This window comes from Octopus bimaculoides, chromosome 6, assembly GCF_046866305.1.
Source record: "Octopus bimaculoides isolate indiv1 chromosome 6, ASM4686630v1, whole genome shotgun sequence".
NCBI classification, from domain to species: domain Eukaryota; kingdom Metazoa; phylum Mollusca; class Cephalopoda; order Octopoda; family Octopodidae; genus Octopus; species Octopus bimaculoides.
In genome coordinates, this window is record NC_142933.1 from 115,765,999 (window position 1) to 115,782,561 (window position 16,563).

The following is a 16,563-nucleotide window of genomic DNA, read 5'->3' on the forward strand; positions in this document are numbered from 1 at the left end:
TCATTATGTAAGAACTGAAGTTAATTTATTTTAATTTCAATTACTCACTGTTTAGCATTCAAAAGCCACAGCATAAAACCTATAAAACAAACAAATAAAAAATATATATTTTTGAAATTTTAGGCAAAAATTAACATCAAAACATTTTAAGAAAAGGTAAAGAAACATGCATGTAAAGAAATTTATATTTTCAATGCAGGTTTTTCTTATAAATTCCTTTGTTTTATATTTTATAGTTTTTAACCAAAAGTAGATAAAATATTGACGATAACATTTAAAACATGGTGGCTATCTTAATGAATCAAAGATGGAGCATTTGATTACTTACAGTCAACAGAAGATAAAGATTATAAAAGATTTTAATGGAGGAACCAATTTGTAACTAAACAAATTTTTGTTATTGATTCTCTTTGATCAATTAGGATTGTAATAGGAAAGGTTAAATGAGTACTTGAGAATTAAAGTCTAGGGGAATGGGAAAAAGGGAGGACAAGAAGGTAGAGGAAAATAGAGAAATAAGCACATAATTTAGAGGGGAGATAGAGTTAAATGGATAATGTAAAGATGAAAGAAAAGCAAAAATGAAAAAAATAAGAAAAACAATAAAAAATATACAAAAACACTGAACTTGAAAGGAGAGTATAAAATAAAGGCTTTCAGGGAATAAAATGAAAAGTTCTAAAAGAGAAAAGGGTTTAAAAGTTAACAGAACATGTGGAAACACAAAGAGAAAAAGAACATGAAAGGAGATAGAACATATAAGAAGAAAAAAAAAGGGTTGGGGTGGTGGTGATCTTGAAAGTAAATGAGTGACAAGGAGAATGAAAGTATTTGAAAGAGACTAAAGGAAAGATGTAAAATATGGATTTGTGAGGTTTTTCTTTTGGGAAATTAAGATAACAATGATGGCAGAGAAAATAAAGAGGAGACAGCTGTAATATTTTAAAGTAATACATTTAATATTCTTTCAATTTGCATGTTTTACTGGTGTCATTAGATAGATTAAGTCACCAAATAACAATCAGACAATCGCATATTTTTGAGTGGGTATTATTATATTTGGATATTCCACCCCACCCCACAAACATCTGCTATAAAACCCCACCCCAAGTTTTGAACCTATGCTCTACATATATAATATCTTAATTTACAAGCTTTGCTATATATATATATATCATCATCATCATCATCGTTTAACGTCCGCTTTCCATGCTAGCATGGGTTGGACGATTTGACTGAGGACTGGTGAAACCGGATGGCAACACCAGGCTCCAGTCTAATTTGGCAGAGTTTCTACAGCTGGATGCCCTTCCTAACGTCAACCACTCAGAGAGTGTAGTGGGTGCTTTTACGTGCCACCCGCACGAAAACGGCCACGCTCAAAATGGTGTCTTTTATGTGCCACCCGCACAAGCCAGTCCAGGGGCACTGGCAACGATCTCGCTCGAAAATCCTACGGGAGCCAGTCAGGCGGTACTGGCAACGGCCACGCTCAAAATGGTGCATCTCATGTGCCACCCGCGCAAGAACCAGTCCAAGGGCACTGGCAACGATCTTACTTGGCTTGCCGGGTCTTCTCACGCACAGCACATTTCCAAAGGTCTCGGTCAGTAGTCATCGCCTCGGTGAGGCCCAATGTACGGAGGTCTTGCCTTACCACCTCAGCCCAGGTCTTCCTGGGCCTACCTCTTCCACGGGTTCCCTCAACTGTTAGGGTGTGGCACTTTTTCACGCAGCTATCCTCATCCATTCTCACCACATGTCCATACCAGCGCAATCGTCTCTCTTGCACACCACAACTGATGCTTCTAATGTTCAGCTTTTCTCTCAAGATACTTACACTCTGACGGGTATTCACATTGACATTACCCATCCAACGGAGCATACTGGCTTCATTCCTTGCAAGCTTACGTATGTCCTCAGCAGTTACAGCCCATGTTTCACTGCCATGTAGCATGGCTGTTCATACGCATGCGTCATACAGTCTGCCTTTTACTCTGAGTGAGAATCCCTTTGTCGCCAGCAGGGGTAAGAGCTCTCTAAACTTTGCCCAGGCTATTCTTATTCTAGCAGCTACACTTTCAGTGCACCCACCCCCACTACTAACTTGGTCGCCCAGATAGCGGAAGCTATCGACTACCTCTAGTTTTTCACCCTGGAATGAGATAGAAGTTGTTTCCTGTTTGTTTACAGTCTTTATTGCACCTGAACATCTGCCACAAACAAAAACTAACTTGCTAGTTAACCTGCCTTTGATGTTGCTGCACCTCTTATGTGTCCATAGCTTGCACCGGGTACATCATATATATATATATATATATATATATATATATATATATATACATTTTAATTGTTTGAGTCATTTGACTGTGGCCATGCTGGTGCACTGCCTTGAAGCATTTTAGGTTGAACAAAACAACCCCAGTACTTATTTTTTTTTTTAACTTGGTACTAATTCCATTAGTCTCTTTCTGTCAAACTGCTAAGTTATGGAGGTGTAAACACACCAACACCAGTTGTCAAGTGGTAGTGGAGGACAAACAGACAGACAACACACATACATGAAACTAGCTGTGAAATATTGTCTCACATACATGACAGGTTTCTTTTAGATTCTATTAACCAAATCCACCCACAAGGCTTTGGTCATTCTGAGGCTATAATAGGAGACACTTGCCCAAGGCGCCATGCAGTGGGACTGAACCCGGAACCACAGCCACTCCTGTGCCTTCTTATTTCTTTATTGCCCACAAGGGGCTAAACATAGAGGGGACAAACAAGGACAGACAAAGGGATTAAGTCGATTATATTGACCCCAGTGCGTAAGTGGTACTTAATTTATCGACCCCGAAAGGATGAAAGCAAAGTCGACCTCGGCGGAATTTGAATTCAGAACGTAATGGCAGATGAAATACCACTAAGCATTTCGCCCGGCATGCTAACGTTTCTGCCAGCTCACCGCCCACTCCTGTGCCTTCTTATCAAACAGCTACACCTGCACCTACATAACATTTGCTTGTTTCAGTTGTTGGACTGCAACCATACTGGGGCACTGCCTTGAAGAGTTTATTAAAGTCTGGTACTTATTGTATCAATCTCTTTTCGGGGTTGGTAGTGCACACTCAATGGGCTTCCATACAGTTTCCATTTACCAAATTCACTCACCAAATTTACCAAACTCACAGCCTGGTTGGTTGGAATCAGGGCTATTATGTTTCAGAGATCAAAATGTTTGTATACATGATGATGTGGTATATCACATCATCATTTAACACGAGTCCTCCACTCTGATGCTGGTATGGGTTAGACAATTCTTCAGGATACAACAAGTAGAGGGACTGCCTCAAGTTCCAGTGTCTATTTTGGTAAAGTGTCAATAATTTACAGAGTGTAAATGATACTTTTGCACAGCACTAGAGAGGTCACCTTACAGCTTGGAAGACTAACCCTAACCCTAACCCTATAACTGATGGAGAATAGGAAAGATAGTGTGTGTGATGATAGAGGGTGGTAGTGAAGAGCGAAAAACAGTACTCACTATTGGGAAAGATAGTTTTGGGGAAATAGAGAAAAGTAAAGGATCTGTGACAGGAAAAGAAACTAGCTGTGAAATATTGTCTCAAATAACTTCTCAATGACCCCGTGCCAGCATCGGAAAAAATAGATGTAAACAAACAGATTGTTGCCAATAGAAACCAGCAACACAAAAATCTTATAGGTTTGGGTTCAGAAAAGTTCTCTTTAAGATTAAGGTTTTAAGTTAGACTGATCTCCTAGATTAAATCTATATTAAACTTCTTCTGAGATTTAATTTCATCCCTTGTTAAGAATTATTTATTAGATTTTTTTCTGGAATTTAATCTCATCTCTTGTTAAGAATTATTCTATAATACTAATAGTAGATATACATAAAATAAGACTGCTTTCTCATGATTCTTTTCACATAGACTACCTTTAAAAAAAAATTTGGTGAGATATACAAAAAAAAATTTTTTTCCAGGATATTTTCAACTAGAACAAAAAGTAATATTTTTCTATAACTTCCTCTGTGCTTAATTCTTTAAAAACTTTATTTCACTAATAGTGGAAGAAATTTATAGACAATAAACTAAACAAGCTGGAATACATAAAAAAAAAAAATTACCTTATGGAAAAGTGATAATTTGAAAAGAACATGTAAAAATCTGAAAAGAAGTTTCTAAAGAAGATCATTATTTTTCTGATATATTTTATAATGTTTTATGTAATTGATATACATATATGTATTTTGATGTTTTTGTTACTGTATTTTCAGCGTGTAGAATTTTATGAAGATTTTGGCTGTATAAAGAACTTGTCTTGAAAAACTCAAGATCGAAAATTGGCTATTGACTAAAAATAGACTCTTTTCAAGATTCCCTTTATTTTAAGTCAGTTCCTGCCTAATGTTATCTCTTCTTCTATATGTCATTTAAACAAATAAGGATGATAGACAACTAAATGACTTGAAATTGTTTAAAGAACTGATATTATGCTTCTCATCAAACTGCAGCACAAACGATTGCCGAACATTGAAACAGAAAGTAAAGTTAGTCCTAACATAATTAATGTATGTAATTAAAATTGAATAAGCAGGAAGGAGAAAAACAAATATCTTAATGAGTAATTCTGTACAAGACAGAGAAAGTAGACAACCTTGGAATTTAAATTAGTTACAATTAATTAAAAAGAGAATGCAGTGAGTAGAGGGAGTGAGTTTGATCTTTGATAGTACAGTAATAACTCTAGACAGGTTTTGGTTTTATCAGCAAAGTCTGACCATTACTGCCAGATTTTAGATAAAAGGTAGATTATAGAATTTTAATGACTGAATGAATGCTAAATGTTGTAACAACTTGGAATGACTGGGGAAAATATCTAGGGAGACCTGGTGCAAGGAAAACAAATAGCAAAGTCACTGTAATTAATGCTGAAAGCTCATTGCACTGAAACCTTAATAGAAAACAGTATAAAGCAAATTTAGGTTATAATAGCTAGTGGTAGATAATTTTTCCTTATAAAATATTTAAATAAAAAAAAGAAATAACAGTGTATTTGGCAACATTATCTTATGTAGCCTCTTGGTATGGATGGAGCTAAATAATAGAATGTGAATTGCAGTGTAGGAAGGAAGTTCACTGGAAAAGGTTTCAATTTAGATAATAATTATGTGAATAGAATATGTAGTTCACTAGTGAATATTACTGAATCATAAACCAAACTGACTCTAAGGAATAAATTTGCAATATCATTTTTTATACATAATATATTACTTCAACATCATTAAGTTTATAAAAATTACGCATTGTTGAAATATCTTTAACTAAGCATTATTATATCTTTTTTATTGAGTCTAAGGAAGAGGGTCCTGATTTGTAGCCTTTTCAAGGCTTTCTCAGAGATGAGGACAAAGTGATTGAACTTTAGTTGTTTGAATCCCTGTATTTTGATGTCCACAGAGAAAGAGAGTGTGGAATCCAAGGCAGGTTTCAAAGGGTTGTACTTCTGCAGGAAGTGTTTTTTTTTAAATCACAGAGTTCAGTTGATGATACTTTGTATAGATGATAACAAGGAAGAGGTGGTTGCATTAAACACAAAATCTTCATAAGAGCAGAAAGCATTGTGGTAAAAATATGAGATAGAGAGGACAATGACATGTTAGTTGGCTTGAAGGTGCAACATGAAAGTCAGTAAAGGTTTGTGTAGATAGCAGTTTCTCCACTGCAGATATGTGAGCAGTATTTTAAATATGGAGGATGAAAGAGAAGCTGACAGAGAAAATACTAGTTTGACAACATCAAGGACTGGACAGATCACTGCACAACAGACCTGCTACACAGAGAGCAGTGATGATGGCTGACTAAGAAAGCATCTAGAGTGGCATTCCAATGACTGGCTGCATCAGTTAAAGAATCTTGATGATGATGATGAATTTAGTATGGGTTGATTTATAGTTTGTAAAGGGTCAATAACTATTGAAATATTTTCTGGGCCCTAAAGTGGAAGGCAACCATTTGAAATATAATGTAGAAGAATTAAATTAATAAAAGGATGAAACCTGGGTCTGTGTGTATCATATAGGCCCAGAGATGGGAATGATGATTTCCCTTTACAAATACTAATCAGACACAGATAGCGTGTGGTTAGCCAGCTGGAGGAGATGTCTTCCTGGGGCTATAAAAAACAGTAGCATCATCCTCTATGGGACCACCACATTTAGGTGGCAAATATACTTCACAATAAAAGGGAATATTTTTGAAGTAGATATCAAATGTAGCTGTGTAAAAGAATCAATCATTGGGTATAATATGTCAGATTTTATTTCTTTCATTTGCTTCAGCAAACAGATTTTATCTAAGAAAATCCACAAGATATCAAAGACTGAATTAACTCAAGTTTGTTAACATGGAGAAGATAATTTCTTAGGAATTTTAATATATATGAACAGCATCTCAATGAAAGGAATAAACAAAATTATATTTAAGGTAAATAGAAACAATAAATTGGTGCCTCAATAAAAGTTTAAATAGAGAAACAATAATTATCTAAATTAAAATAAAATGAATTAAATAGAAAGAAATGTAATCAGCAAACAATTGCTAAGATCAATGTTTTTATTTGTATTGGAATCTTATTAGAAGGAACATTGGCTTGTTTCTTTGCAAAAATATCATATAGCTGGGGTGGGCATGGCTGTGCAGTTAAGAATTTTGTATTGTGGCTGTGTGGTGTTGGATTCAAACTCTTTGCATGACAATCTGGCCAAGTTTCTTCTTTCTTTGTTTTTTTTAACCATTGTCTCAGTTTGGTAATATTTTGAATGTGGAATTTGACAGACAGAAACCATGTGAAAGCTCAATATGGAAAACATGCCTGTTCTTGGGTGGTAGGCATAATCCATCACCTAGTTTAATTCCACCTACTTTGCTCTTAAGGAAGCAGTCTTTAGCAGAGTCACGACTTGGTTGCAAGAATCTGAGCCAGGTTTCCAGTGAAAAGAAACTTTCTCCCTTTCTTCTACTAGACTTGGAGACTTTGAAAATGTTTATGGTCAATGATCTCTTTCCTCTGATTAAGCCATAATCCCCCAGCCACACAAACAAACAAAATGGAATCAGCAATCACACACACATGCGTGCACACACACATGCGTGCACACACACACACACACACACACACTTACAAATATACATATACATACTTTTTTACTCTAGGCACAAGCTCCGAAATTTTGGGGGCAGGAGCCAGTTGATTAGATCGACCCAGTATGTAACTGGTACTTAATTTATCAATCCCGAAAGGATGAAAGGCAAAGTCGACCTCGGCGGAATTTGAACTCAGAACGTAAAGACAGATGAAATACCGCTAAGCATTCCGCCTGGCATTCTAACGTTTCTGCCAGCTCGCCTCCTTTACACACACACACGCACACACACACACACACACACTATGTCATTTTCAACTTTATATATTTCCCCCACCACTCATCTTTTCAACTCCCGGCTACCTGTATTCTCCCTCCCCTCTATCACTTACACTCACAAATGTACCTGCACACAATCTGTTACTGTCGAATCTATTTACCTCAACTTATCCTACTAATACTTCCTCCCCCGACCCGTGGTCCACTCACTGCATTCTCTCTACCCTTCATCTCCTACTCTCCTTTCAAAATCTCTGAAACTTACCCACTCACTCTCTTCCACTTCCCTGACCTACATTACTGCATACCCCTCCCACTGCACTGCATCTTCACCATCTTCTCTCTCCCCCCCCCACTACCTAAGGCAGCCATGTTTCTTCTCTACTGCAATATGTCTCTCACTACTGCTCTCTCCACCATCTTCAGTTGAAGGGTCTGGTCTTGCAAGTTACTTGGTGACCTCACTGGTGCTGGTGTCATGTTAGAAAGCACCCAGTACACTCTCTAAAGTGTTTGGTGTTAGGAAGGGCACCCAGCTGTAGAAACTATGCCAAAACAGACAACAGGGCATGGTGCAGTCTTCTGACTTGTCAGTTCCTGTTGAACTGCTCAACTCATGTCAACAAGAAAAATGTATTATGATGATGATGATGATGATGATGATGACAATGATGTGCATACATGTGTATGAAAGTTCTTGTGTCCCTTAGATATGGGGAATATAGATACGTAATCTTTTTATCTTTTACTTGTTTTAGTCATTAGACTGCAGCCATGCTGGGGCACTGCCTTGAACAATTTTTAATTAAATGAATTTTTTTCTAAGCCTGGTACTTATTCAATTGGTCTCTTTTGCTGAACTGCAATAATGATAGTAACTTAGTTAGAAAAAGGAAAGGATGGAGTCATACTTAGACTGGAGACCTCATCTGGAATGGATTTTATGAAAGGTATGCTAGGGTCAGATGGACAAGTTAAACAGGATGATGGATTAAATCATCACAGAACAAAGACAGTCCCTCTCCATTCGTCTACACACAGTTTAATGTTTGTCAAATTTTACTCTAAGTGATTTAGCCAACCTGATGTTAAAGTGTGATTTGTGGAAGATTTGGTTGCTATTTTAGCAGATCAGGTGCCTGCTTACAGGCTTCTTTCATTGGTTGATTTGGTAAGTAGAAATAAGTTGTAAAAGCCATAAAGGAAAATGAAGTTTAACAGGAAGGCCTTGGTAAATTTTTAACCACATTAATATACATTGTATAATACTCCATTCTAGTTCTCTAAGACACCAAACTTTGACAGAGCTCACTCCAGTCTCTTGTCTCGCAGTTCAGTGCAAAAACCATCGTTTAATTAATTACACCTCATCTTGTATTCTGATGGAAATGAATGAATTCATAAAGCATTTATAATATTTTAAAAATATTGCTGATACAGAAAATTTGTCATTTCCTGCATTGGAAAATAACTGAAAATGAAGCTCAAACCAGTATTATAGCTTTATATCACACATAAGATTACAGTTATACACCATATTCAGTATTGCAGCTGAATCACAAAATATTGCTGTGATGGTTGAGGTGAACACATTCTACAGACTAGTACTTTGACCTGAAGAATCCGTCCACATAAATCAAAATCAAAGTTCCCACTGAAGACCTGTAGCATGATAGGTTTATCCACCAACTTATTCTGAGTCAAAACTTTAAAAATTAAGGATCTTACAATGTAAAAGGCAGATAATAATGAAGAATGAATTGGAGCAAATCTTTAGAAAAAATTGCAGGATGATAATAAAGAAATAGGAAAATGAAGTATATGAATTTTCAATGTCTGTGCTAAGTAGCTTAAAGTTTCATATAACAATATTTTATGTGGACTGATTTCTTCAGCGGACTGCTACAATAAAATGATGAGAATAAACAAAGGACTTAGTACACATTCAACACTAATAAGTACAGAATTATTTTATGAGCATTATATTGCAGACATCACTTTAAAGAATATCCAACTAGTTTCTTGATTAAATTTGATTCCTCTTTCAATATTGAATAAGATTAAATAAAACAAGCCTACTTATTAAGTGGATTTAATTTGATTTAAGGTTTAAACCAATGGTTCTCAATTGGGGTCCATATAGCCTATGGGGGGTCCACATAAGATTTTGTCATTAAAATTTATCTGCAATAAATTGGTTATACTTTTACAAGACACAAAATATTTTAACAATTTTTTAAATACAATTCCTCATAATATCTAATTGTAAAAATATAATAGGATTTTAAAATATTGAATGGCTATGAGTGTCCACCTAAATAAAATAGGAATCAAAAAAGTTCATAAGCTAAAAGTGGTGGAAACCTACTGGTTTAAACTGAATATAATTTCAGTTTATATTTTTTTAAGGAATAAACTTTTACTTCATATCCCATCCCATACTTGCATTAATAATTGGATTTCAAATATCAATTAAAATTGTGTTTTCTTAAAAAAAAAAAGCAGCAGAAAAAAACCCCCCAAAATAAACTTGCATTAAGGACATCAACTATTTTATAATTTAGAATCTTATTTGGTTCTTGACTTTGGATATTAGAGAAATTTTTAATTAACCTAGAAATTTAGTCTGTTATACTCTGAAGTATTCACTATTTTTATCCATGTATTTTAAAGTTAGTATTGGATTTGTAACAATTCAAGGGAATCTAATTTATATTCCACTGCAAATTTAGTAATACTTTTCATTGTTTTGTGTTTTATAAATACTGTTAATTAACTTTGCTCATTCGGAAACATCATATAAATGATACTAATAAATTTAGCTAATTTAGAGATATTACATAATCATTTTGGAATAACAAGTTTGCTTCTTAATCGCATGGTTTCAGTTTCAGCCCCACCACATGGCACCTTGGGCAAGAATCTTCTACTAGATCTGGGCTGACCAAAGCCTTGTGAGTGAGTATGGTAGATGGAAACTGACAAGAACCCATCATATATGTATGTGTGTGTGTGTGTGTGTGTACATACATATGTGTATGCTTCTGTCTTCACACTACTTGACAAGTGGTATTAGTTTGTTTGTGTTCATAACTTAGTTTTTTTTTTTTTGCAGTATTTGCAAAACCACTGACAGAATTCATATCATCATCATCATCATCATCATCATCACCACTTAATGTTCATTTTCCATGCTGGCATGGGATGGACAGCTTGACAGCAACTGGTAAGGCCAGGGGCCACACCAAGTTCCATAGTCTGTTTTGGCCTGGTTTATATGGTTGGATGTCCTTCATAATGCTAACCACTCCACAGAGTGTACTGGGTGCTTTTTATGCGGTACCATCATCAGTACTTTTCAGTTGGCATCACCACAGGTGCATTTTACATGGCACAAGCACCCACATCAATGCATCAATCTTTAAAAAGTAAGGACTGAAGTTGATTTATTTGACTAAATCCCTTTTAGGCCATGCCCCAGCATGGCCACAGTCCAGTGACTGAAACAAATAAAAGATAAATACTCAAAAGAACTAGAAATAAATATTTCCTTGTCCAGAACATTCAACAGCAACCAATATTCCATTGATGACTAGGTTTCTGATTTATATACTTAAGATATGTGATAATATATACATTGAAGTTCGGATAGTCATATATGGGAGGAATTTCTACCAGCATGGTATTGATTATTTCTACCAGTGTGGTATTCAAAAATTGTTAAGACATTCCAAACAAAATCAAATGGACATAAATGTCAAGAAAGAAATGCTCCGTCTACTTGGGACTTGATGAAAATATTCATTCTTTGTTTTTGTACATTTAGTTTATTCTACAATTTCAAACTTCTTGCAAAGTTTAGTTTTTAGATTTTCTAAAAATCAAGGAACTGTCAATATATTTCCCAGAGTACAGTTTCTATCAATAACAACTTTATTTCACCTCAACTCCACTAAGCAAGTTGTAATAAAAATCGGAATGAAACCTTTATGGAATGCTAAGTTGTATAGGAAATCATAAGTGAATAACTGAACACTATTGATCAAGAGTCAAAAACGAAAATATTGAAAGAAACAAAACATTTTGATTATTTGGAAAATTCCACTCAAATCGATTTTAGATTTTCCCAATATTTTTCCATGTCTTCTATTTTGGTTTGAAGATATTCAAAAACTCATGTCATTCCAAGTAGTAGTTAACATAATTCGTTTTTTTCTTTTTAAATAGTAAAATCAATTTAAAAAGTAACTTATTTTTGAATTCATCATGAAATCATATAATGTAGAAGTGAAAGAAACCCACTGTATGTGTGAATGTGTGAGTGCGTGTGTGAGTGCGTGTGCTTCTGTGTATGTGTGTGTGAGCGCATGTGTTTACATTTGTGCTTTTCCAAACATCACAAGTGGTGAAGTTGTTGTCTCCCCCCCCCCCCACCTCCGTCCACAAATGGTCCATTCGCCTTGTATCCTTATGATATGTAATGAGTGATCTCTTACTTGAAAGACAGGTTTTAGCTATAGGAAGAGTATCTGGCTGTAAAATAATGTCTCAATAATATATACCTCTAACCCATGTTGGCAAGGAAAAGCAGGATGGAAAACAAACAAAAGGGATTTGTTTCTATAATTCCCAAAGATATGATTGAAAATTTTAACCAAGGCAAAGTATATAGGAAAATCAATTAAGTGAGATACAGGCATATGAATGACTGTGAGGTTAAGAATTTCCCTTCAAAACCATATGATTCTAGATGCGATCCGATCATGCAAGCCTCATGTCCAAGAAATTTGGTAGATGGAAAGCCAATCACACACACACACACACACACACACACACACACACACACACACAGATGGAGTGCAGAGTATATAACATCATTATCATTGATTTACATCCACTTTTCATCTTTCCATACTGGCATGATTTCATAAGAATTACACCTCACTTTCCGTTATATTTGGGTATAGGATTAACAAAGTGCACTGAACAAGAGTATCATGAAGTATTCAGTTTAATTGAAGTTATTTCAGCATCGTAAACAATTTGCCTTGTATTCCTTACAAGATTAATAAAACAAGTACCAGACAAAATATTGGAGTTGATCTAATAGAGTAGAACTTCTGAAAGTAGTGGTCTGGAATAATCACAATCCGCTGAAAGAAACTGGTAGCAGAATAAAAGAACATGATTGGGAAACTTGTCAAAGGATGGCAATGTAATCAGGAAAATGGCGATGTGATCAAGAAAGTTAACAACAGAATAAAAATCAACTTTTCAAAGATGGGAATGCACTCTGCAGTTAAGGTTAATCAGGAGTTTTAGCATAAAACTATTCAAATTTCTGAAATTACAAACATGTTAGTCATGTGGTCAACTCTTTCGTTACCAACCCAGCTGAAACCGGCTCTGGCTCTGAGTACAAATGTCTTGTTTTCATAAGTTTTGAATCAAAATCTTCCACTAAACCTTAGTCACAATTTATGTTCCTAACACTAGCTGAATGATAACTAAGTTATTTTACTAAATTCCTTGTTTTATTTAAATTAATTGAAAGAAACACAGAGCATCTCAAAATAGATACAGTAACAAAAGGGTTAAAGAACTAGATTACCACAAGACTCTAAGTTCAAATCTTATGACAAGCACGTTGCATCCTTCAGCAGGTTACTCAACACTGCTTGTTTCTGTTTGGCTAGCTGATAAATTATCTTTCACTTAGACTTCATGATTGAAGTGGTAGGAAAGGTGTCCTACAATTAAAATAACAACTCTAACAAAAGAGCAATCACATCTGTGTTAATATGAAACAAATGGCTGTAAAACAGAACAAAAATACAGCAGAAATGGCTATTGTGAATGACTAAAAATTTAAAATTTACTCTAACCTCTAGCACACATATGCTGTCATCTCACCTTACTTTTTGTACCACTACTACTATAGCCTCTGTTCCCTTGAAGCTTTCAAGTCACCACCACCATCTCACAGACCAGCCCAACATACTCATCTTTTCTCCTATTATCGCATATTCTGCATTAACCACACCCAGGCTCCACACACACTACTTCCTTAGTTCACCCTCCACTGAATATTAGTTTTCTAGAATTGCACCTTTTGTGCATAATACTGAAACGTTTCTCAACGAGCAGTCCCCTCAAGAAAATATCAACCTGGATTTTAAGGGACTGCAAAAGACATGGCTATGGCCTCTTACAACACCAGACCAATCCTTTAATATATATACATATATATATATATGATTAATTTCAGAAACTAGACAACTATCTGATCACCTATCCACACAAACCAGATTGTTGACATTCTAACCAAAAAACGTAAGACAGGCAAATGATTGTAAATGTATTGGGTCATCCCATAAATAATGGGGTCTTTTCAATTGTATGAACTAAAAGTCAGAGGGGGACAGGATAAACTACTTGCATCAACTTGCTATAAAAGCAGGTAGAAATTTCACTTTGTGCTTATTCTTAGTACAAGTTTTGAAGAGTGCAGTTCAATTTTAACAGTTATTTTTTCAAAGCTATAATGGAAGTGACAAAGGAGCATATTTTGCTTTATGAGTTCAATAAAGGCAACAATGCAATGGAAAGTGCAAGGAATATTAATGCAGTATATGGGGATCGGATAATAAGCATAAGACAATTTCTGGAACGGTGATTCCAGAAAATCCTAACTGGAAACCACAGCCTAGAAGATGAGCCTCATCCTGGAAGATCTTTAGAGCTCAACGAGGACGTCCTGCAAAGCCTGGTGGAAGGAAATTCCATCGCAATGGTTGAGGAACGAGCAGAAAAGCTTGGAATTGGTCATTCAACCATTCATCGACACCTGCGTGCCATCAGAAAAGTTAGCAAATTGGGTCAATGGGTTCCTCGCAAACTTTCCGAGTCTAATCGCAGAGAGAGAGAGAGAGAGTGAATGTGTGCTCTTCTTTGCTATCACATCTATGAATTAACCTCTTTTGGACAGAATAGTGACAAAAGAAGGTCTTCACCCACATGAGGTGTTGTTATCTGTTTGGTGGGATATGAAAGGTTTAGTCCACTTTGAACTTTTAAACCCAAACCAAACAATAACAAAGGAGATCTACTGTGAGCAGCTTGAGTGGCTTAAGTCAGACCTAGAAGAAAAACCACCATCTTTGGTTTCAAGAGGAAAGGTGTTGTTCCATTAGGATAAAGCAAAGATGGCATACAATGAAGATGACATTCCAAAAGTTGGAGCAGTTTGAATGGGAAACGATGCCCTACCCACCAAATATTGCCCCATATTGCCAGATATTGCCCCATCTGATTATCATTTATACTGCAGTCTTCAAAATCATTTGGATGGAAAAAATATGAATTCTGTAGACGAGGTTAGAACAGTACTGGAGGAGTATTTTTATCATGGACAAGTGAATTTTTGGAGAGGGGCTTTGAAAGTCTACCAGATAGATGGAAGAGCATTGAAGAAAATGAAGGAGAGTAAATTTTAGATAAAAAAAGAATTTTGTTTATCTTAATTTTGAAAAATAAAAGAAGTATAAAAAACCCCACATTATTTATGGGATGAAGGATGTACAACTCAACATAGGTTAGTAACTTCAGGCTTAGAGCTAAAAGGAATCAGAAACACAAACCAGGCTGGAAAAGCAAAATATGGCAGCTTAAAGATCTATTGACAATTAGAAACATTTGACAAAAAAAGAGGTGGGGGTTAGAAGCCTTTAAACTGAAGACAATAGGAACTTCTGACAAGAAAAGCTACTGAGAGCAACAGATCAAGTATATACATAGTACAAAGCCTTGGCCAGACCATAGGTGATGTGGTGCTGGAAGAGTGAGGTACAGTGAGCTACAAAAATGAAGAAACAAGCTAGGAAAGATGGGAAGAATGGGGATAACAAGGAATCCTACTAGGTACCTAGAAGAGATTCTAGGCAACAGGTTTATTTAGCAAGGAGAGAAACTGAAACTAAGGGATTTGCCAATGTTCTAGAGTGTGCAGACCAGAAGTATTTCTCAGATGGCAAAGTAATGATTCAGAGGAAATCAAGAAATTTGAGAGAGCAGTGGCCATGGATGGACAACGGATCACTTGTATCTAGTGATTCTGAAAAGAAAGGGACATGGAAGTGCTACTATGAATGGCTATTAAATGTGGAAAATGCACAGAAGGAAAAGGTCTTTCTAACAGGGCTCCATCAGAAGGGATTAGTTATCCTAGTTGACAACAGTATTTTAGATAAAGCAATTAAGGATAGCAAGGCAAGGAAAGCTTCTGGACCATCAGGCACTACTACTGAGATGCTTAAACTATCTGACAGAATAGGATACGATCTCGTCACCCATATACTTAACCAGGTTGTACAACACATTATACAACCTTCCTTTTCTTCTGTTCTCATTCACTTCTGTTCACCTTGCACCTTTAGGGCCCACCCTGATGCCTCATTTCTACCATCTTTAATTTTTCTTTCCAACTCTGATTATTCTCATCCACTTTTGAATAATGCAAGTATCAATGTATCACTTTTACAGAAAGAAACCTGTTGAAGCCCCTTCTTTCACTATTTAACCCCTCTATTGTAGTTCCATTCAAGTTGAAAGGGATGTGAGTTATATGGTGACCTCATTAGTGTGATGGCATGAAAAAAGCATCCAGTAAAGTGGTTGGCATTAAGAAGTACATCCAGCCGAAGAGAAGATACCGTACCAAAGTAAGTATTATAACATGATGCATTCCTCAGACCCATTGAATCTCATAAAACTGCTCAACACATTCCAGCATGGAAAGACAAACATTAAATGATAATGTTGATGATTATGTTTCATTTATTTATATATATATTCCATTTTTTTCTTTTAATTAAAGCATTAAAAGTGACTTACATTTCTTTATACTATGTTGTACTTTGATGTTTCTTTCAAAATTAAAATTCTTCAAACATTTCCAACTGATATTTTCCAAGTTTCTCAAATCACGAATTATCCTCAGAAAATGGTTTTAGAATATTGCAATGATGTCATATAAAGAAATGGCAATAACGATAAAGATAATGTTATGTAAGTTAAACTTAGCTATTGATCCTTTCCTATAAATGTTCAGTGAGGAGTTAATC

At 35.6% G+C, this 16,563-nt stretch overlaps 1 protein-coding gene across 12 annotated transcripts in view; it reads right to left on the minus strand.

The window, feature by feature from the left end:
- LOC106875251 (protein-tyrosine sulfotransferase 1) overlaps positions 1-16,563 on the minus strand; it is a 476,119-nt gene that overhangs the window by 32,924 nt on the left and 426,632 nt on the right. For all 12 annotated transcript variants that reach the window (XM_089354479.1, XM_052968566.2, XM_089354475.1 and 9 more), the window contains one exon: positions 49-79. The gene's annotated coding sequence lies outside the window, so the exon portion shown is untranslated. The remainder of the gene's footprint in view (positions 1-48; positions 80-16,563) is intronic.